We start from the raw sequence: 21,905 nt of genomic DNA on the forward strand, positions 1-21,905 counted from the left end.
TGACGTGCGTGTGGCAGGCCGCGAGCCAGAGCTCAATCTCTCATATTTGTCAACATTGCAGGGACGAACCCAAGCGCAAGCGTTGTGCTAGCATGTGTAGCCCCCATTGCGGGATGAGCAAGAGGCGGGTCAGCAACGCGCGGAGGCCGTGAGGGGTGAAGAAGCACCGGACATGCAGGTGATAATCATAATGCACCTCATGGAATAAGGTAAGCCAGTTCTGATAGATGCATAGGACGATACATACCGCAGGGACGGACCCATGCGGCTTGGGGATGATGCAGCCCGAGGGGCGCCCTCAACTGAACAAACCAAAAAATGTCACCTGGCACCATTGCTGAAAAAGTGTTGGGGTAGTTAAAGACGCGTGCTACAGAAGCAGCCCCTCGTGAGCCGCCCAGGTCCATCACTAACTCCGTCAGGATCGCCTGGTGCCTGGCCTCATGAGCCGCCAGGACACCCCGCATGTGGCGCTGGTGTGTGGTAGCCCTGTTCAATAGCTGTTAGGGGGGCCCTTGCACCGGCCAACATGGGACAGCCAAAAAAGATCTTGAGATGCAACTCTGTTGAGCCCTGGGATGTTGACGCAGGCGCGCAGCTTGCTGCCCTCACCGGGGCAGGGAGCTGTGCTATGTATTGCAGGGCGACGCTCGCCTCGCATAGCTCTTCCATCCTGAAGCTCCTCGATCACCCTGATGGTGAACTCCTTTGCGCTTGGCGCCTCGCGCCCTGCGCCCTCCTCATGGAAGCGCGCGCTAAAGCACGCCTCCACATGTTGCCCGAGCGCCTCCCTCGTGATGCTGGCCAGGTCAGAGGCCCCCAAGAGGAGAGCCCGTGCGCCCAGCCTGAGAGGGGAAACAGGCGTGCCTTCCTATGCGAGAGGGAAAGATGCCCCATCAGTGGGGGCAGCTCCTGGGGCAGGGCCACCGGCCACCGCCTCCTCCTGAAGTCCAAGGAGTAGCAGCTGCTTCTTCTTCTTGGGGATGACCTTAGGAGGGTAGACAGCGCCCTCATTGTCCAGGTCCTCGACAGCCACATCCTGGTCGGCGTGCTCGAGAGAGCACGCCGCGTCCTTCTTGTCGCAGGAAACCGTGATGATGGCGCAGGTTCCTGGCATCTTGACGACATTTTTAGCCATGATGAGTCACGGACACGAACTTAGCTAGGGCCGGGTACCCAAGGGTGGCGTTGTACGGGAGGCAAATGTGGGCCACGTCAAGGTCGATGAGCTCAGTGCGGTCATTGTCGTGCTTGCCAAAAGTGACGAGGAGGCGAATATGCCCTATCGGGGTGGTGGAGCCGTCGATCACTCCTGAGAAGGCTTTGGTAGGCTGAAGCTGATCGTAGGGCACCTGAAGTCGGTCGAACGTCTCGACAGAGAGAACATTGAGCCCCGCAGCACCATAGATGAGTGTCTTGGTGACGAGGATGTTGCTGATGGTACGCGAGCAGAGCATCGGGAGTGCACCGGTAGTGGCCGCGCACTTGAGCTGGCCACAAGAGTCGAAGGTGATGGTGTACTTGGACCACCTTAGTGGATGTGTTGCCTTGAGCTTAGAGAGGGTCGCGTTCACCTCGCGCGTTATCTGCTTGAAGATGCGATGGGAGGCGGGGGCCTGAGCTCCGCCAAGGATGCATGTGATGGCACGAGGCTCTAGGAAGCCCCCAGCCCCCTTGTCCTGGTGCTGGTCATAACTCCTTCTTGGAGGTGGCGAAAGTGGAGGAAGACCAGCGTTGCCCTGAGGACGGTCCTCGCGAGGATGATCTCTCCAGGGGCCCTCGCGTGGCTGGCCCTGCCAGCGGTCCTCAAGAGGCTGGTCACGCCAGTCCAAGCCGGGGTCGCGACCGTCCCAGCGTCCTCTCCCTCGGCCTCCTCCATGGCCATAACCTTGGTTGTTGAGCTCGGGGCGGTGACCAATGCACCCATCGCGGATGGCCCTGAGCTCCTGGCAGTCATTGGTGTTGTGGCTGTGCATGTTGTGGAAGACGCGGAATGGGCGGTTGCCCTTAGACGACTCCGTGTGGTCGCAGCCGCGCTTCATCTCTAGTTCGGCCGCCAGCACAACTGGGCCCTTGCGCTTCACATCCTTGCCCTTGGCTTTCTTGTCTTCTGGGTCAGCCTCGGGAAGCTCTAGGAGAGAGAGGCGACCTTCTTTAGCTTTCGCACACTTGGTCACCATGTTGAACATCTCCAGAGCTGTGCACATGTCCTCGTGTATGGCAAGCTCCTCCTTCATCTTGACATCCCGGACGCCATCAGTGAATGCCGAGGTGATGGCGTCATCCGACACCTTGGGGATCTTTTTTTTGACAGAAAGACTATAGGGGAACCCCCTACAGTATAATTGGTGCAACAAACCCAACTTGCAAGTACCATGCCTTGAACCTGGGTGGGTGGGAAGGCATCAGCCCCTTCCCACCACTAGGCTATGCCTTAGTCCAGCACTTCAACACTGTTGAAGTGTTGGACGTACTTCTGCAAGGTCTCTCCTGGCTGCTACTTGATGCGCCACCGGTCACCCGCAGTCCGCGGGCGGTCGCAAGTGCCCCAGAAGTTGGCGATGAAGCGCTCTCGCATCACAACCCAGGAGGAAAATTGATCCCACCGGGAGGTTCATGAGCCATGAGCGTGAAGTATCTTTCAGGGCCATGGGAAACAAGTTCACCATGACCATCTCGTCGCTGTTGGCCGCCTCGATGCTTAGCTCATACAGCTGCAGGAACTCGGCAGGGTCGTGGGTGCCGTAGTAGCATGGAAGCAAGTCTGGCTTGAACTTCCCCGGCCAGACGCTACTGCGCAGCTCCGGGGTGAACGCGTGGCATCCCGCCGTGTTCACTGGAGCCCGCCTTAGAGGTGGACCCGGATCATGACACTCGCGCGACACCACCGCGGGCGGCACACGGTCTTGACATCACAGTTCTAGGAGGGCACGTGCTTCTCCTTGCGGACGCTGCACCACCTGGCAGCTCTCCTCGTCGCACGCCGGTGCCCTGCGCGGTGGGTCGCGCCATGGAACCTGGTGCCTTGGCTCGGGGATGATGTCTTGCCTTGGGGGCGGAGGAGGCACACTGTGGGCCACGTCGCTCGCGAGAGGCGATGGGGGAGGGAGCGAACAGGACGGTGTAGGGGCATCCTCGGCGGCACTGATGAGCTCGGCGATGCGGTCCAGCTAGTCCTCATAGAGGTCGTCGATGTGGCGATAGCACAGGAGCTCGCACACCATGAGCAGCGCAGCCTGCGCGTTCGCCGGCCCGCAGCGAGCATGTGTCGACGAAGCAGCCGGCGGGCTCAATGATGGGGTGGCAGTGCGCCCATCACGCCGCACAAAGGGTTTCATCGATGAAGCCTGTTGCTCATGGGCCGCGGGGCTGGTGGCAGCGTTGGCCACAGGCGATGGAGAGCGACAGGGAGCGCCATCACTGGTAGGCACCGTCCGGGCAACGCGTGTGGTGAGGGCAGCCCAACACTCAGCACGAACTCGACAAGCATCATCCATGGGGACGGCGGACGGTGGCAAATCGACTAGAGGAAGAGAAGCTCCGACGCACCCCTACCTGGCATGCCAAATGTCAGATTTCGGGCTCCGCATACCCTGGACAGGTTCAAACTCTGGGGTGCGTGCAAAGAACTCGACCTCTCCAGTCTGCCTACTCGCCTACCTCAAATCCTAGCTTGATGAATAGGAAGGAAATGGGACACAACAGTTTACCTAGGTTTTGGCCACCTTGCGGTGTAAAACCCTACTCCTGCATTGTGGTGGATTGGCCTCGAGGTGGGCTGACGATGAACTAGTATAATGGACGAACAACCTTAGGAGGTGTGTTCTTGAGATGGTGGGGGATAGGATGATCTGGATGATCCCTCCTCCTCTATGGTGTGGCTACGTCCTATTTATATGGCTTTGGTCCTCTTCCCCCAAAATGGAGGCGGGAATGAGTCCCACAACGACCAATTTCGAAGGGAGACAACTGGTACATCTTATCCTGACAAAAGGTAGTCTTCACCTGCAAAGCTTATGGTCGTGATGCCATAGTGGGCTCGGCGATGACCTCCGTCCTGTCGTCCTGGCGGTCTTGGTCTTGTTGCACAGAACTGGAAACCTTTGGCTGATTCCTCGGGACTCCGTGCCTGCGCTTGCCTCTTTAGCACCAAAGAGGAAACTGCTATACTACACTCACTGGCCCCCACCTGGCCTTGATCATCACGGCTTGCGTCATTCGAACCTCACGAGGATGAGGCCTTCATTGAGATATCCATTCCTCAGGAGCCAGCTTGAGTGGGTTGCTCCTTCTGGAGGTCTTGGTGTCGTTCGCCTCATGAGGGTCTTGAGTTGTCGATGGTGAAGGTGGGCCATACTAGGCCATCGACGGAGCCACGCTGTGGGCCGCAGGAAGGCAAGTCGTGGTACCCCGTTCCCAGAACGCCGACATTGACTTCTTCCGGAGTTGATTCCTTAGAATGTCCCGGTCTTCTTGAGCTCTTCCTCGGGAATCTGCTGCATCTCAATCACCTCAGGGGAGATCAAGTTCAAGCCAGCCCCACCGTCAACTAGTATTTTCATGACTATGAGGTTCCATATTGTTGGTGAGACCAACAACAGCAAACACCCAACCGAAGTTGTGCGATCAAGGTGGTATTCAATGTCAGAAATAATAGGCATGTGGGACCTCTTGAGGGGCTTTCGGGCATCCGTTGCCGGCATCGTTGCATTGACCTCACGTGCCCATTGCTTGAGCTGGTGGTGAGAGGAGTGCAAAGATGCACTCCCGTCAAGGCACATGGCCTCCGTTGCCTTATGGAATTCCGATTCACTAGACACATCGTCATTCTCATCTTCACTCTCTTCGTCCTCTTCTTTTCTCTATGTGCCCCTGGCGGGCTTTTATACGTCTCCAACATATCTATAATTTTTGATTGTTCCATGCTGTTATATTATCATTCTTGGATGTTTTATAATCATTTTATATCATTTTTTGGTACTAACCTATTGACATAGTGCCAAGTGCGGGTTGGTGTTTTTTGCATGTTTTTTCATCGCATGAAATCAATACCAAACGGAGTCCAAATGCAGGGAAACTTTTTGTGGGTTTTTTTGGACCAGAAGACATCCAATGGGCCGGAGAAGCGCCTAGGGGGGTGCTCCGAGGGGAGCACAACCCACCAGGGCGTGCCTAGGCCTCTGGTGGGTTGTGCCCACCTCGGGTGCCCCCCAAACCGCCTCTTTGCTCTATAAATACCCAAATATTCTAGAAACCATAGGGGAGTCAACGAAAATCAATTCCAGCCACCGCAAGTTCCAGAAACACCAGATCCAATCTAGACACCATCGTGGAGGGGTTCAGGATGTCCATTGGTGCCTCTCTGATGGTGCGTGAGTAGTTCTTTGTAGACCTTCGGGTCCATAGTTAGTAGCTAGATGGCTTCCTCTCTCTCGTTTGATTCTCAATACAAATGTCTCTTGGAGATCCATATGATGTAATTCTTTTGCGTGTGTTTGTTGGGATCCGATGAACTTTGAGTTTATGATCAGATCTGTCTCTTTTTATTCATGAAAGTTATTTGAGTCTTCTCTTATATGCATGATTGCTTATAGCCTTGTATTTCTTCTCCAATATTTGGGTTTTGTTTGGCCAACTTGATCTATTTATCTTGCAATGGGAAGAGGTGATTTGTGATGGGTTCGATCTTCGGTGCTTGATCCCAGTGACAGAAGGGGAACCGACACGGATGTATCGTTACCATTAAGGATAACAAGATCGGGTCTATTTCTACATAAAAAGATCTTGTCTACATCATGTCATCGTTCTTATTGAATTACTCCATTTCTCCATGAACTTAATACACTAGATGCATGCTGGATAGCGGTCGATGTGTGGAGTAATAGTAGTAGATTCAGGCAGGAGTCGGTCTACTAATCTTGGACGTGATGCCTATATAATGATCTTTGCTTGGATATCGTCATGATTATTTGAAGTTCTATGAGTTGCCGAACAGTAATTTGTTCAGCCACCGTTTGCTACTTTTCTTAAGAGAAGCCACTAGTGAAAACTACGACCCCAGGGTCTCTTCCTTAATATATTTGCCTTTGCGATCTATTTTCCTTTTCTTTGATTTTCGGATCAATTAAACCAAAAAAATACAAAAATACCTTGCTGCAATTTATTTTATCTGAGATCTATTTATCCCATCTATCATATTTTATCACATCCGTTTGCCAATTTGTGGCACCATTACCCGGAAGGGATTGACAACCCCTTTAACACGTCGGGTTGTGAGTATTTGTAATTTGTGTGCAGGTGATGTTTACGTAGTGTTGCTTTGTTATCCTACTGGTTCGATAACCTTGGTCTTATCACTGACGGAAATACCTACTGTCGCTGTGATGCATCATCCCTTCCTCTTTGGGGAAATACCGATGTTGTCTAGAAGACATTAAAAGGAATTTTTGGCGCCGTTGCCGGGAAGACATCATGAACATCTACCAAGTTCGTAATCATAAATCTCATCTCCTCACAATTTACATTATTTTCCTCTCGTTTTCCTCTCCCCCACTTCACAAAAAATTGCCGTTTTATATGCCTTCTTTTTCATTCGCCGTTTTCTCGTCAGATCTATCCTTTGCTTGCAATCATGAGTGATTTTGGTATGGCAGCAATACATGATGGCCTAACTCCTAAGATTGGACGTACGACCAATCTGGATGCTAAAGCTTTTATCTTGGGGCAAGGGAATGTTATGGGAAAAGAATGTATCCAAGAATTTTTCAATTGTGTTGGAAATTTAAGTCTTGATGATGCTCCTATACATAGAAATACTAGATCTTATGTGGATGTTATTGCAGCACTAGTTCTGAAACTTGGTAAATTTATCCAAACTCCTCCTACTTTACAAATAATTTTTTTGAGCTTCCCGTTATAAAGAATCCTAGAGCCAAAAAGTTGGCCACTCTCGTTCTTATGAGTGAATTTGACTACATAATACGGGAAGCTAGGGAAATCTTTGATTTTTATGGTATGAATCATGAAAAGCCCATGATAGATGAAATTATTTACAATAGTGATTATGCATTAAGACATTTGCTTGGGGATAATAAAATCTTTGATGATAATCTTAAAAAGTAAGTCCCCATTCTAGATGTAATCCCACAAGTTTTCAGTAATGTTAATCAACATTACTCCTGGATTGTTGCTGGAAATCAACGGGGTTATGATAATGAGCAACTTAATAGTGCTAAGGTTTCTACGGAAAATATGTTTTATGTTGATTTTACAAAACCTCATGACGAAAACACCTCTAAAGGAATTAAGGACAAGGATGACAAAACTTAGATCCTTGCTTTATGCCTAGCTAGGGGCGTGAAACAATAGCGCTTGTTCATAGGCAACCCAATGGATAAAATTTATTTTTTCTTTTTGCTTCCTTTTCTTCAGTGTGAGAACAATTATGCTACTGTTATGGTTGTGTTTTTTGCTTTTTAATTAGTGCTTGTGCCAAGTAAACCTTTAGGATCTTTTTGGGTGATAGTTGACATGATCTTGCTGAAAAACAGAAACATTTGCGCTCACGAAAATAATTTTAGTTTTTAACCAGAGTGTGATAAAATGCCAATTATTTTTGGAGAAGATTAATATGAAAATTTCTCAGGCCTTCCTAATTTTGCAGAATTTTTGGAGGTACAGAAGTATTCGAAATAATCAGATTTCTACAGACTGTTCTGTTTTTTACAGATTCTATTTTCTTTGCGTTGTGTTCTTGTTTTGATGATTCTATGGTTTTCTTTGAAGAGTTTTTGCCACGGAAAAGTTGTAATACAGTAGATATAATGCAAGGATAAAGTATGAATTGGTTTGGAACAACACTTATAGTAGTGATTTGTTTTCTTATACTAACGGATCTCATGAAGGTTTTGTTGAGTTTTGTGTGATTGAAGTTTTCAAGTTTTGGGTTATCTTACGATGGATGAAGCAATAAAGGAGTGAGAAGAGCCTAAGCTTGGGGATTCCAATGGCATCCCAAGCTATTATCCAAAGAGAAGCAAGAAACTAATCTTGGGGATGCCCCGTGTGGCATCCCCTTTTTCTTCTAACAACCATCGGTATTTTACTCGAAGTTATATTTTTATTCGTCACATACTATGGGTTTTGCTTGGAGCATCTTGTATGATATGAGTCTTTGCTTGTTTTGCTTTGTGTTCTAAGTGTTGAATCCTTGATGGACACACCAATTTCAGAGAGCCAAAATTATGACATGACTTGTTAGAATTGCTCTCTATGCTTCACTTAATTTTTTTGAGCTATGGAATTGATCTAGTGCTTCACTTATATCTTCTTGATCACGGTGTGCTTTAGTATTTTTGAAGAAATTATATCTTTCTTCACTTAGATTTATTTGAGATTTAGTAAATTTTTTAAGAAATTCTCTTTTGCTTCACTTAAATTAATTTGAGAGAAAAAATATTACGCTCATGATCGTCACTTATATTTATTTGAGCTTATCAAAAGCAACACATGAAATTAGTCCCAAAGTGATAGATATCCAAGAAGGATATAATAAAAACTTTCATGAAGATCATTGGAAAAAATAAACTTGTTTCGTCGTGATAGTTTTGAGATATGCTGATATGATATGCGAGTCATGTTGATGAGTAATTATGCTTTAGTAAGAATATTGGTGTTAAGGTTTGTGATTCCCTATGCAAGCACGAAAGTCAATAGTTGTGCAATGAAATTACATCCTACTTGTGGTGCATTATTCGTTGTTAGTTATGCTTAATCCTCGCTTATGATATTATTTGGTTCTTGGTTGGTTGCTTCTCAATATTTTGCTAGCGTTCATTTTGCACTAAGTATGATAACTAGTTGTGCACCCGAAATCCTTTAAACTTGTTTTGCCATATGAGTCCACTATACCTACCTATATGCAGTATTCTTTTACCATTCTAAGCAAATTTGTATGTGCCATCTCTAATTTTCAAAATAAATTTCTCTTTTGTGTGCTCATACCACTCGCGAGGCGGTGAGGGGTGGCCGATATTTTCCATGCTAGATGTGTTATTCTCACGATGAGTGTTTATTCACTTTTCATTGCACGAGAATAAGGCAAAGGTATTAGGGCTGCCCAGTCCGGAAATAAAAAATGAATTTACTTTATGTTATCAAATAATAAATTCCTTGAAAGTGTTGGTATGGAAGGCACCCGTGGATACGGTTAGCCATGGAAAGTGAAAGTATGGTGGAAAAAGGAATAAACTTTATTTTTTTTGGAACTGCCTATGATATATCTAGCAAGGAAAATGTGGGTAACTTTAAGTCATTTTCGTTGGTGGGAAAAGTATGCCTCCCAAAATGTTTTTATCTCTCAATTTTCGCTTTGAGCTCTCGCACCTCTACCAATCGCTACTTCCCTCTGCGAAGGGCCTTTCTTTTACTTGATGCAATTTTATTTTTAATTTGAGTCTCCTTCTTCTCTTATAAAGCACCAACTAGGGGGCACTATGGTCGTACTTGAGCATTGGGTGTAGCAAATATGCGAGTGTGTTTCATGAATGGATCAATGATTGAGCATGATGGGCTAGGGATAACTTATTTTAGCATTGATATTTTGAAATACATGGTTGCTTATTGATATGCTTGAGTATTCAAGTCTCATGTCAAAACTAGACTATTGCTTTGAATCATACGGAAGTCCAAATGTCCATGAAATAAAGAAATTGAGATGACATGTTAGGCAACATTCGACATAAAAAATTTTGTTTTATCATTTACCTACTCGAGAACGAGCATGAATTAAGCTTGGGGATGCTGATACGTCTCCAACGTATCTATAACTTTTGATTGCTCCATGCTGTTATATTATCATTCTTGGATGTTTTATAATCATTTTATAGTCATTTTATATCATTTTTTGGTACTAACCTATTGACATAGTGCCAAGTGCTAGTTGCTATTTTTGCATGTTTTTTACATCGCAGGAAATCAATACCAAACGGAGTCCAAACACAGAGAAACTACCTATGGATTTTTTGGACCAAAAAACATCCAATGGACCGGAGAAGCGCCTGTGGGTGCTCTGCCCACCAGGGCGCGTCTGGAGGCCTAGGCGCGTCCTGGTGGGTTGTGCCCACCACAGGTGCCCCCTGGAGCGCCTCTTTGCTCTATAAACAGCCCAATATTCCAGAAACCCTAGGGGAGTCGACGAAAATCAATTCCAGCCGCCGCAAGTTCCAGAAACACCAGATCTAATCTAGACATCATCACGGAGGGGTTCATCATGTCCATTGGTGCCTCTCCGATGATGCAGGAGTAATTGTTTGTAGACCTTTGGGTCTGTAGTAATTAGTTAGATGGCTTCCTCTCTCTCTTTTGATTCTCAATACAATGGTCTCTTGGACATCCATATGATGTAATTCTTTTGCGGTGTGTATGTTGGGATCCGATGAACTTTGAGTTTATGATCAGATCTATCTCTTTTTATCCATGAACATTATTTGAGTATTCTTTCATCTATTTATCTTCTCCGATATTTAATACACTAGATGCATGAACATTAATAGCCTCATATTTCTTCTCCGATATTTGGGTTTTATTTGGCAAACTTGATCTATTTATCTTGCAATGGGAAGAGGTGCTTTGTGATGGGTTCAATCTTACGATGCTTGATCATAGTGAAAGAAGGGGAACCGACACATATGTATCGTTGCCATTAAGGATAACAAGATGGGGTCTATTTCTACATAAATAGATCTTGTCTACATCATGTCATTGCTCTTATTGCATTACCCCGTTTCTCCATGAATTTAATACAATAGATGCATGCTGCATATCGGTCGATGTGTGGAGTAATAGTAGTAGATGCAGGCAGGAGCCGGTCTACTAATCTTGGACATGATGCCTATATAATAATCATTATCTGGATATCGTCATGATTATTTGAAGTTCTATCAATTTCCCAACAGTAATTTGTTCACCCACCATTTGCTATTTTTCTCGAGAGAAGCCACTAATGAAAACTACGACCCCTGGGTCTCTTCCTTAATATATTTGCCTTTGCGATCTATTTTCCTTTGCTTTTATTTTCAGATATATTAAACCAAAAATACAAAAATACCTTGCTGCAATTTATTTTATCCAAGGTCTATTTATCCCATCTATCATACTTTATCATGTCCGTTTGCCAATTTGTGGCACCGTTACCTGAAAGGGATTGACAACCCCTTTAACATGTCGGGTTCCGAGTATTTGTTATTTCTGTGCAGGTCATGTTTACGTAGTGTTGTTTGGTTCTCCTACTGGTTGATAACCTTGGTCTCACCAGTGAGGGAAATACCTACCGTCGTTGTGCTGCATCATCCCTTCCTCTTTGGGGAAATACCGACGTAGTCTAGGAGACATCAGGCTTTTTCATTCTTCTGATTAGCACTAGCAAAATTGCTCGTGCATTTTTTTGATAAAGGACATTTCATTGAATTGATTTATCAAGGTGATACAACTGCATCGAAAGAATTCCCGGCCTCTGCATAACATGATGCACACATCCAACAAGTACAAACGACCAAAAACTTAAACATAGTTTTAAAGCAAAAATAAATCAATCCAGCCTAGGGTGGTGCAGATCCTATACGGAGATTACACTGCCATCCATGGAGGGAGAAAGCCTCCCTGGCCATACGCTCTAGCCATGTAGACGCCATCATAAAAATGTCTCTGTCTTCCAACTTTTGTAGGATAGACCATGTCGGTGTCCTGGGAATAGGGGTGCCCAGACTTGCCTGCCTGTGGCCCACGGGCGTGGCTCCATCAACGGCCCGGTACGGCCCAACTTCAGTAGCGACAAGTCAAGAACCTCGCGAGGCGGACGGCACCAAGACCTCCCTGGGGGCAGCCTCACTAGGCTTGGTCCCGAAGAGCGGAGATATCTATGCAAGGGGCACCTCGCGAGGTTCGCGTGACGTGGGCGATGACGACCAAGGCCAGGCGTGCGCTAGTGGGCTTAGTGTAACAGTTTCCTCTTTGGTGCTAAGGAGGCAAGCGCGGGCGAGGAGTCCCAAGGCATCTGGTAAAGGTTTCCATAACGGTGCAATAAGACCAAGACCAGCAGGACGTATGTCATCGCGGAGCCTACAACAGCGTCACCACCATAGCCTTTTGCAGGAGAAGACTATCCCCCTTCAAACTTGGCCGTTGTGGGATCCCTTCCCGCGTAACCATTTGGGAAGAAGACTAAGGCCACTATAAATAGGACCTAGCCACCACCATAGGAACGACGGATTGTTTAGATCACCTTCTCAACCACCAGCTCATCGAGCTCAAGAACACCTCACCTCCTGAGGCTGCTCATCCATTGTACTAGTTCATCCTCAGCCCTCCGAGGCAATCCACCCAAAAATTGGAGTAGGGTATTACACCGCAAGGTGGCCCAAACAAGTATAAACCCCCATGTCTCTTGTTCTTTGGGTTCGTCGAGCTAGGCCGTGGAATCGTTGAGCGAGCGAGTCAGGGACAGAGTGTTCTTCGTGCACACCCCAGAGTTCAAACCTCTCAAGGTTTTGCCGAAACCCGTAATCTGACATTTGGCGGATTAGGTAGGGGTGCGCTGAAACCTCTCTTCAATTGATCGACGCCCCACTGCTCCACCGCTTCCATGGCTGAGACTCGTCGAGCCCGTGCTGAGTGCCGATCCGCTCTAAACGCTCGCGTCGCCCAAACGGCACCCATCGGCGGGCCTCCCCGTCGCTCTCCATCACCCACTGCCAACACCGCCACCGGCCCGGCAGGGAACGAGCAGCAAGCTTCATCGCTGCACCCCTCCGTGCGGAGGGACGGATCCACCGCCACCCCCTCGTTGATTTCGGCCGGCTCATCGTCCCACGCTCACCGCGGGCCCGTGGACGCGCAGGCTTCACTGCTCATGGCACACGAGCTCCTGCGTTACCTCCCCGTCGATGACCTTTACGAAGACTGGCTAGACCACATCGCCGAGCTCGTCAGCGCCGCTGGGGGCTCTCCTGCACCGTCCCTTTTGCTGCCTCATCCGCCTCTTGCAGCGGGCGATGTAGCCCATGGAGCACCTCCACCGCCTCCACATCAAGACGTCGCCCTCGCACCAAGACGCGTGGCCCCGCGGCGCGACCCTCCGTGCAGGGCGCCCGTGCGTGAAGAAGGAAGCTGCCAGGAGATCCCGCGGCCGCTAGAAGATGTTCCTACATTTCCAGCACCACCACGTCAAGACTGCGCGTCGCCTGCGGCAGTGGCGCGTGGATACCAAGACCAGGCTCCACCTCCACAAGAGACTCCAGTCACCACCGCGGTCTACCGAGCCCTCACCCCCGAGCTGCGCAGCACTGTCTGGCTCGACAAGTTCAAGCCCGATCTGCCTCCGTGCTGTGACGGCACCCTCGACCCTACTGAGTTCCTGTAGCTCTACAAGCTAAGCATCAAGGCGGCCAACGGCAACAAGAAGGTCATGGAAAACTGGTTAACCATGGCTCTGAAAGCCAGCGTGCGCTCGTGGCTCCTGAACCTGCCCGCGGGATCAATCTCATACTGGGGCGACACGCGAGCGTTTTGTCGCAAACTTCTAGGGCACTCACGACCGCCCTCCTGTCGTAGGTGACCAGCGGCGCATCAAGCAGAAGCCAGGGGAAACCCTGCAGAAGTACTTCCAGCATTTCAACAGCGTTCGCCTCAAGATTCCCAAGGTGACGGACGAGGCCATCAACTCGGCATTCTCGGATAGCATCCATGATGTCAAGATGAAGGAGGAGCTCGTCATACACGAGGACCTGTGCACAACTCTGGAGATGTTCAATATGATGACCAGGTGTGTGAGAGCTGAGGAGGGACGCCTCTCCCTCCTCGAGCTTCCAACTGCCAATGAGGAAGACTAGAAGGCCAAGACCAAGGACGTGAAGCACAAGGGTATTGTCGTGCTCGTGGTAGAACTAGAGATGAAGCACGACTACGACCACCACAAGCCATCCACGGCCAACCAGCTGTTATGCGCCTTCCACAACTTACACAGCCACAACACCAACGACTATCAGGAGCTCATGGCCATCCGTGACGGGTAGTTTGGACGACGCCCTGAGCATAACGACCGAGGCTACAGCCGTGCACGAGGCAGAAGTGGAGGGCGCTGGGACGACTGCAGCCCCCGCCAGGAGTGGCGCGACTGACCTCGTGAGGATCGCTGGCAGGACCAACCTCGCGAGGGTGCCTGGAGGGACCAGCCTCGTGAGGAATGGCCTCAGGGCAACGCTGGCCTCCCTCCGCTGCTGCCACCACCAAGGAGGAACGACCACCACCACCAGGATGAGGGGGCTAGGGTCTTCTAGGAGCCTCGCGCCATCGTCTGCATCCTGGCCGGCGCTCAGGCCCCAGCTGCCCAGCGCATCTTCAAGCAGTTCGCTCGTGAGCTGAACGTGGCCCTCACCAGGCTCGAGGCCACGCGCCCGCTCAGGTGGTCCATGTACACCATCACCTCCAGCTCGTCCGACCAACTAAAGTGTGCGATGACTGCCGGCGCCCTCCCAATGCTGTGGTCACCCATCATCAGCAATGTCATTGTCACCAAGACCCTCATCGACGGCGGCGCAGGGCTCAATGTTCTCTCCATCGAGATGTTCGACCGCCTCCAAGTGCCATATGATCAGCTGCATCCAACCAAGCCCTTCTCAGGAGTGACCGACGGCTCCACCACCCCGATAGGGCAAATCCGCCTCCATGTCACCTTCGGCAAGCGTGACAACTACCGCACTGAGCTCATCGACTTTGATGTCGCCGACATCTGTCTTCCGTACTGGCCAAATTCATGGCGGTGACTCATCATGGTTACAATGTCCTCAAGATGCCAGCGAGCTATGGGGTCATCACGGTCGCTTGCAAGGAGAAGGATGCGGTGTGCTCTCTAGAGCACGCCTACCAGGCTGTGGCGGCTGAACACCCGGACGACGAAGGTGCCATCTACCCTCTTGAGGCTGTCCCCAAGAAGAAGAAGCAGCTACGCAGCGAGGAGCCTCAGGAGAGCGGCGTCTCCAGCGGCACCACCTCAGGACCTGCGCCCATGGATGGGGCACCTCCCTCCCTTGCATAGGAAGGCGCGCCCGACACCCTCCTCAAGCTGGGCTCGGGGGCTCTTTGTTGGAGGCTGCCTGACTTAGCCAATGTCACGAGGGAAGCGCTCGGGCACCACGTAGAGGCATCCTTCACCGCACGCTTCCCTCATGAGGGCACAAGGCATGGGGTGGCAGTGCTTAGGAGTTCATCGCCAAATCGACCGAGGAGCTTCAAGAGGCGAGACCATGCACGGCGACCGCCACCCACCACCTGGCGCAGCTCCTTGTCATGGCAAGGACGATGAGTTCCGCACATGCATCAACATCCCAGGGTTCAATAGGGCCACAACACAGAGCATTTTTAGCCTTCGCGCATTGGTCAGCGCGAGGGTCCACCTCACATCTATGTTCGCACACCATTCGACCTGCCGAACGTGGCTGTCACCTTCCAGCGCCAACCCCATCCAGATCATCGACGGCGGCGAGCAGACGCTGTCGCCACGCTCCGGGCACGATGAGAGCTCGGTGGCACGTAGCTGTCGTCGCTCGTCTCCGGAGACTCGTCAAGCTCGCGAGATTCGAGAGACACCCAGGAGCCATTGCTGCTGCTGGAGGAACTGTCGGCAGGGCCGGGGGCAAGCTCAGCGCCTACTGCTGCGGCATCCTAGCGGCACCCTCCAGGGCAGCACTCCAGGTGGCGGCCTTCCTCGTTGAAGACTTTGAAGAACATCATGGAGGCGCCATCGTATTCAAAATGGATGGCGAGGGCCCCCTCCGCGCAGCAAGCGCCGACGACCTCACCCCATCCACGAGCCATGAAGATCTTGCACGGGGAGACGACCTCGACCTCTGCCCCCGTTGCTGGAGTGCTGCACTCGGTGTGCTGCAACCACAGCTCGAGCGGTCCTCTCGGCTACATCTCTTCAGCAAAGAACTGCGGAAGCCTGATCCATGTGCGCAGTGGCATCGCTGCCCACACCACGAACTCGCGCGAGGAACCCTCGGCATGGGTTCATGGGCTAGCGGTGCGTACCACTATAGCCCGACCTGCAAGACCGTGGCTCGTGTGGCATGGGGCAATCCCGCGTTCTCCAGAGCCTTGCGCTTTCGCGTACAATGGGAGCGGGTAGCCAGGCGGCGGCCGCTCGTACCAAGGTCGTGTCACCTCTAGCCTCACGCCAATGTCGCGGGAGCGGCTCAACCTCTTCTTCGGTGGGACTGCCCTAGCTCCTCGCCGGGGGTCTTTCCCCTCTCCTCGGCGGAGAACTTCCTAATTGGCACCATGGGGGTTGCGGCAAGACGCCAAGGCGAGAAGGAAGAAGAAGGAGCAATCGGCGAGAAGGGAGAGATGAGCGAGGAGGCTTGGCCCCTCCCCTAATTTATAGCCTGGAGGAGGCCAACCGCCGGCCTCCACGATCATGTGTAATGATGATTTTCTTCTGCATGTAGCAGGGTCTCATCAAGTCGAACGGTTGCCGAGGCAGTGTGGGGAAGCGGAGTCACCCACACCCCATCAATCGCCACACGTCGACCAAGGCCGCAGGCGGTTGGGGACCGCGCCGCTCCGCACTTGCCCTTTGGCTTCTTCTCGAAGCCAAGACCGAGCGCGCCTTGGGCCCGAGGGCTACTGTCAGCGTCCTGGGAACTGGGGTGCCCACACCTGCCTGCCTACGTCCCGCGGGCATGGCTCCATCAATGGCCCGGTATGGTCCATCTCCAGCAGCGACAACTCATAGCCCTCGCGAGGCGGACGATACCAAGACCTCCCTGGGGGACAGCCTCGCTAGGCTAGCTCCTAAGGAGCGGAGATATCTATGCAAGGGGCAACTCGCGAGGTTCGCATGACGTGAGCCAAGAAGACTAGGGCCAGGTGGGCGCCAGCGGGCACAGTGTACCAGTTTCCTCTTTGGTGCTAAGGAGGCAAGCGCATGCTAGGAGTCCCGAGGCATCAGACAAAGGTTTCCATATCGGTGCATCAAGACCAAGACCAGTAGGACGGCAAGATAGAGGTCATTGCGGAGCCCACGACAGTGTCACCACCAGAGCCTTTTGCTGGTAAAGACTACTTTTGTCAGGATAGCTTGTACTAGTTGTCCCCCTTCAAACTTGACCGTTGTGGGATCCCTTCCCGCCTAAACATTTGGAAGAGGACCAAGGCCACTATAAATAGGACCTAGCCACCACCATAGGAACGGAACGAAAGTTAAGATCACCATCTCAACCACCAGCTCATCGAGCTCAAGAACACCTGTAACGCCCACGATGCGGCTATAGCTCCCATGTGTCGAGGCACGACTTAGAGGCATAACCGCATAGTGGTTTTGTCGCAAGAAGGGTCATCCTCACACACATCCCATGTAATGAACAAGACGTGGATAAATAAAGTTGGCTTACACTCGCCACATCACACAATACATAAATAATTTATACATCCTCAAAGTACACTCATAGTCCGACTACGGACAACCAAATGAAAAAGAATTTAACCCAACTCCTAGATCCCCGATCGTCCCAACTGGGCTCCACTACTGATCATCGGGAAATGAAACATAGTAACAACCAAGTTCCTCGTCGAACTCCCACTTGAGTTCAGTAGCATCACCTGCACTGGTTTCATCGGCACCTGCAACTGTTTGGAAGTATCCGTGAGTCTCGAGGACTCAGCAATCTCACACCCATGAGATCAAGACTATTTAAGTGTATGGGTAGGATAAGGTAATGAGGTGGAGTTGCAACAAGTAGTAAGCAAGGTGGCTAACATACGCAAATAATAGTAAGTTGAGAAGCTACGCAACCCTCGTGAAGCTAGAAGCGATCAAGAAGTGATCCTGAAACTACTTACGTTCAAACATAACCCAAGACCATGTTCACTTCCCGGACTCCGCCAAAAAGAGACCATCACGGCTACACACGCGGTTGATTCATTTTAATTAAGTCAAGTGTCAAGTTCTCTACAACCGAATATTAATAAATTCCCATATGCCAGATAACCACGGTCACGGCTCTCGAAAGATTATACCCTGCAGGGGTGTCCCAACTAAGCCCATCACAAGCTCTCACGATCATTGAAGGATATTGCTTCACCCAGAAAGACCAGACCAGTCTCGGTATCCCGGTTACAAGACATTTCGACAATGGTAAAACAAGACCAGCAAGAGCGCCCGACTGTGCTGACAAATCCCGATAGGAGATGCACATATCTCGTTCTCGGGGCACACTGTATGAGACATCCTACGAGTAAAACCAACCCACAAGTTTGCCCGAGGTGGCCCCATAGTCTATTCGGTTCGGACCAACACTCAGAGGAGCACTGGCCCGGGGGCGTTAAAATAAAGATGACCCTCGGGCCTGCAGAACCCAAGGTAAAGTTATGTGTTGTTAGGTAGAGGTTGGGCCTTGCTGGAGGAGTTTTATTCAAGGGGAGCAGTAACACCCTCGATGCGACTATAGCTCCCACGTGTCGAGGCACGACTTAGAGACATAATCACATTGAAGGCATATGTCGCAAGTTAGGCAATCTTCACAACATCCCATGTAATATGAATAAAAAAGGGGAGATAACATAGTTGGCTTACACTCGCCACGTCAATCAAGTACATAAATAACATTACATCATCCAAACACTCAAGGCCCGACTACGGCTCCAACATAAAAGAGAACCCAACATGCGACACGGTCCCAATCACCCCCAACTGGGCACCACTACTGATCATCGGGAAAGGAAACATAGTAACGTTGAGAGTCCTCGTCGAACTCCCACTTGAGCTCATACGCGTCTCCTAGAGCGGAATCATCAGGCCCTGCATCTGGTGTAATAGTAATCTGTGAGCCACACGGACTCAAAAATCTCGCACCCTCGCGATCAAGACTATTTAAGCTTATAGGTATGGCAAGGTAAATATAAGTGGAGCTGCAGCAAGCGACTAGCAAGTATGGTGGCTAACTTATTCGCAAAAGAGAGCGAGAAGAGGAGGCAAAGCGCGAGCGAGAAACTAGAGAGCAACCTGCGCAAACATTACTCCAACACCGTGTCCGCTTCCCGGAAATCTGCCGAGAAGAGGCCATCACGGTAACACACTCAGTTGATTCATTTTAATTAAGTTAAGGTTCAAGTTATCTACAACCAAACATTAACAAATTCCCATTTGCCCATAACCGCAGGCACGGCTTTCGAAAGTTCAAATCCCTACAGGGGAGTCCCAACTTAGCCCATGACAAGCTCTCATGGTCAACGAAGGAATAGACCTCCTCCCAAGACGTTCCGATCAGACTCGGTATCTCGGTAATCCAAGATACTTCGACAGGTTAAAACAAGACCAGCAACACCGCCCGAATGTGCCGACAAATCCCGATAGGAGCTGCACATATCTCGTTCTCAGGGCACACTCGGATGAGCTCTCCATACAACTAAAACCAAACCTCGAGTTTCCTCGAGGGGGAGCTGCACAGGACTCTAGTTTGGACCAACACTCAGAGGAGCACTGGCCCAGGGGGGTTTAAATAACATGACCCTCGGGCTCCGGAAACCCAAGGGAAAAAGAGGCTAGGTGGCAACTGGTAAGACCAATGTTGGGCATTGCTGGAAAAGCTTTAATCAAGGCGAACTATCAAGGGGTTCCCATTATAACCCAACCTCGTAAGGAACGCAAAAACCGGGAACATAACACCGATATGACGGAAACTAAGGCGGCAAGAGTGGAACAAAACACTAGGCGAGAGGCCGAGCCTTCCACCCTTTACCAAGTATATAGATGCATTAAGATAACATGGCAATATAATGATATCCCAACAAGTAAATAAAAGATGTTCCAACAAGGAACGACCTCCAATCTTCACCTGCAACTAGCAACGCTATAAGAGGGGCTGAGCAAAGCGGTAACATAGCCAATCAATGGTTTGCTAGGACAAGGAGGGTTAGAGGTTTGACATGGAAATTTGGGAGGCTTGCAAGCAAGTGGTAGGCATCGTAGCAATGGCATAGCAAAAGAGCGAGCAAACTAGCATAGCAAAGATAGTAGTGATTTCGAGGGTATGATCATCTTGCCTGCAAAGTTGTCAGAGTTGACTGGATCCTCGAAAGCAAACTCAACGGGCTCCTCGTTGGCGAACTTGTCTCCCGGATCTACCCAAACAAGACAAACAAGCAACAAGGACACAATCAACCCCGTGCAAGAACCAAACAAGACGATGCGATGATGACATGCTATGCGGGATGCGATGCGGGATGCAAAATGCAAGATATGACAGGAAATGCATGAACCTGGCCTCAACTTGGAAACCCAAGTGTGCCACTGGAAAGGTGAGATGAAACCGCTTGAAAACGATATAAAGAACGCCGGAATCGGAGTTACGGTTTGGAAATGGCAAGCGATTCAAAAAATGACACCGGTCTGCGATTTACAGCAAGTAGCCATCTAAACGCAAAGAGATGAACATTCTATAGCACCCAAACATGACAACAAAATACATGGCAGGGATGCCTACAAGATTCTTAACAAAAGTCTAGCACTGAGCTACGGCCAATTCATCCATTAACAGGTTCAAACAAGCATGGCAAAAATGCATATGACAAACAGATTTCAGACTTAGTGAAATTAACACTTGTCTGGAATTTCAGATCAGGTAGCCCTCTTCGGAGCAACAAAATTATATGCTACAGGACCTGAACATGGCAAAGTAAAGCATGGAATGGAGCTACTCAAAGAGCTTAATAAAAGTCCCTTAGTGACCTTGAGTCAAAAGGGATCAGAAAATACAATTGCAAGCATGTGAACATAGAAAAAACATATTCAGTTTTCAGACTCAGTGAAAAACTGACACATGCTGAAATATAACTCAAGTAGGCATGTTTACGAGCTCGATACACTCACTATGGTGCAAGTCATGACAATACAAGCATACACCCATCAAGAAGGCACAAAATGCAAGCTATACATGGCAAGAACAATAGCATAGCATGCACGGATCAACTACAACATCATCGGCAAAATTGCAAACAAGTTGACAATCTGCCCAGATTCACAAAGTAGCAAAAGTAGAGCTTGATTGACTCAAGCTAGTGTGCTTCATAATTGCAAACAAAGATATGGATGGATAGAGAACTACAAGATTAACAAAACATCCTTACTTATCATCCTCAAAAGAGGCACGGATCACTAGGAAACAACAATAACATATGACATCGTGAGATAAACAGCTCCAGGACTTAGTGAAATTACCAAGTCCCTGAAACAGAATTAGCAAGTGCACCAATTTGCAAGCTTGCACAAGTCACCACACACATCCGAAAAATACATGGGTTGCACCTCTGGAAAGATGACAAAACCCTTAACAAAACACATGTAGAGCATCAGGGCATAACATGCACACAATAATCATGGCAAAGATGGCAAAAGTGCTAAACGGAGTAGCAGATCTGACAAATATCTCAAGTAGCTCTCTTCTAACAACTTTTCGAGCATCAAGATGAACTCAAATGAAAATGATGCATTGGAATTAAATGATGTACTCTCTGAGGTGAACATTTTGATATGCTATATGCATGAATCGGAGCTACGGATGCAAAGTTACAGAGCCGTGAACATGAGCACATGAACTGAAAATTCTGGGACTTAGAAAAAAAACAACCCTCGGATCTAGGGTTTGACCCGGCGCGGAAATAAAACCGGCGGCGCGCACTGTAGCTGGCCGGATCCGTCGTTCCCCGGCGACGGGAGCTTGCCGGATGGAGGGGAGCTCGCCGGGGCGGCCTTGCCGGCGACGAGGGCTGCGAGGAGGCGGCGGGGCGACCGAGGCGAGGTGCGACGCGGCGTCTCGGCCGCGGCGGAGCGGGCGGCGGGGGCCGGCAGGCTC

Source organism: Triticum dicoccoides, chromosome 3A (genome assembly GCF_002162155.2).
Source record: "Triticum dicoccoides isolate Atlit2015 ecotype Zavitan chromosome 3A, WEW_v2.0, whole genome shotgun sequence".
Taxonomy (NCBI): Eukaryota; Viridiplantae; Streptophyta; class Magnoliopsida; order Poales; family Poaceae; genus Triticum; species Triticum dicoccoides.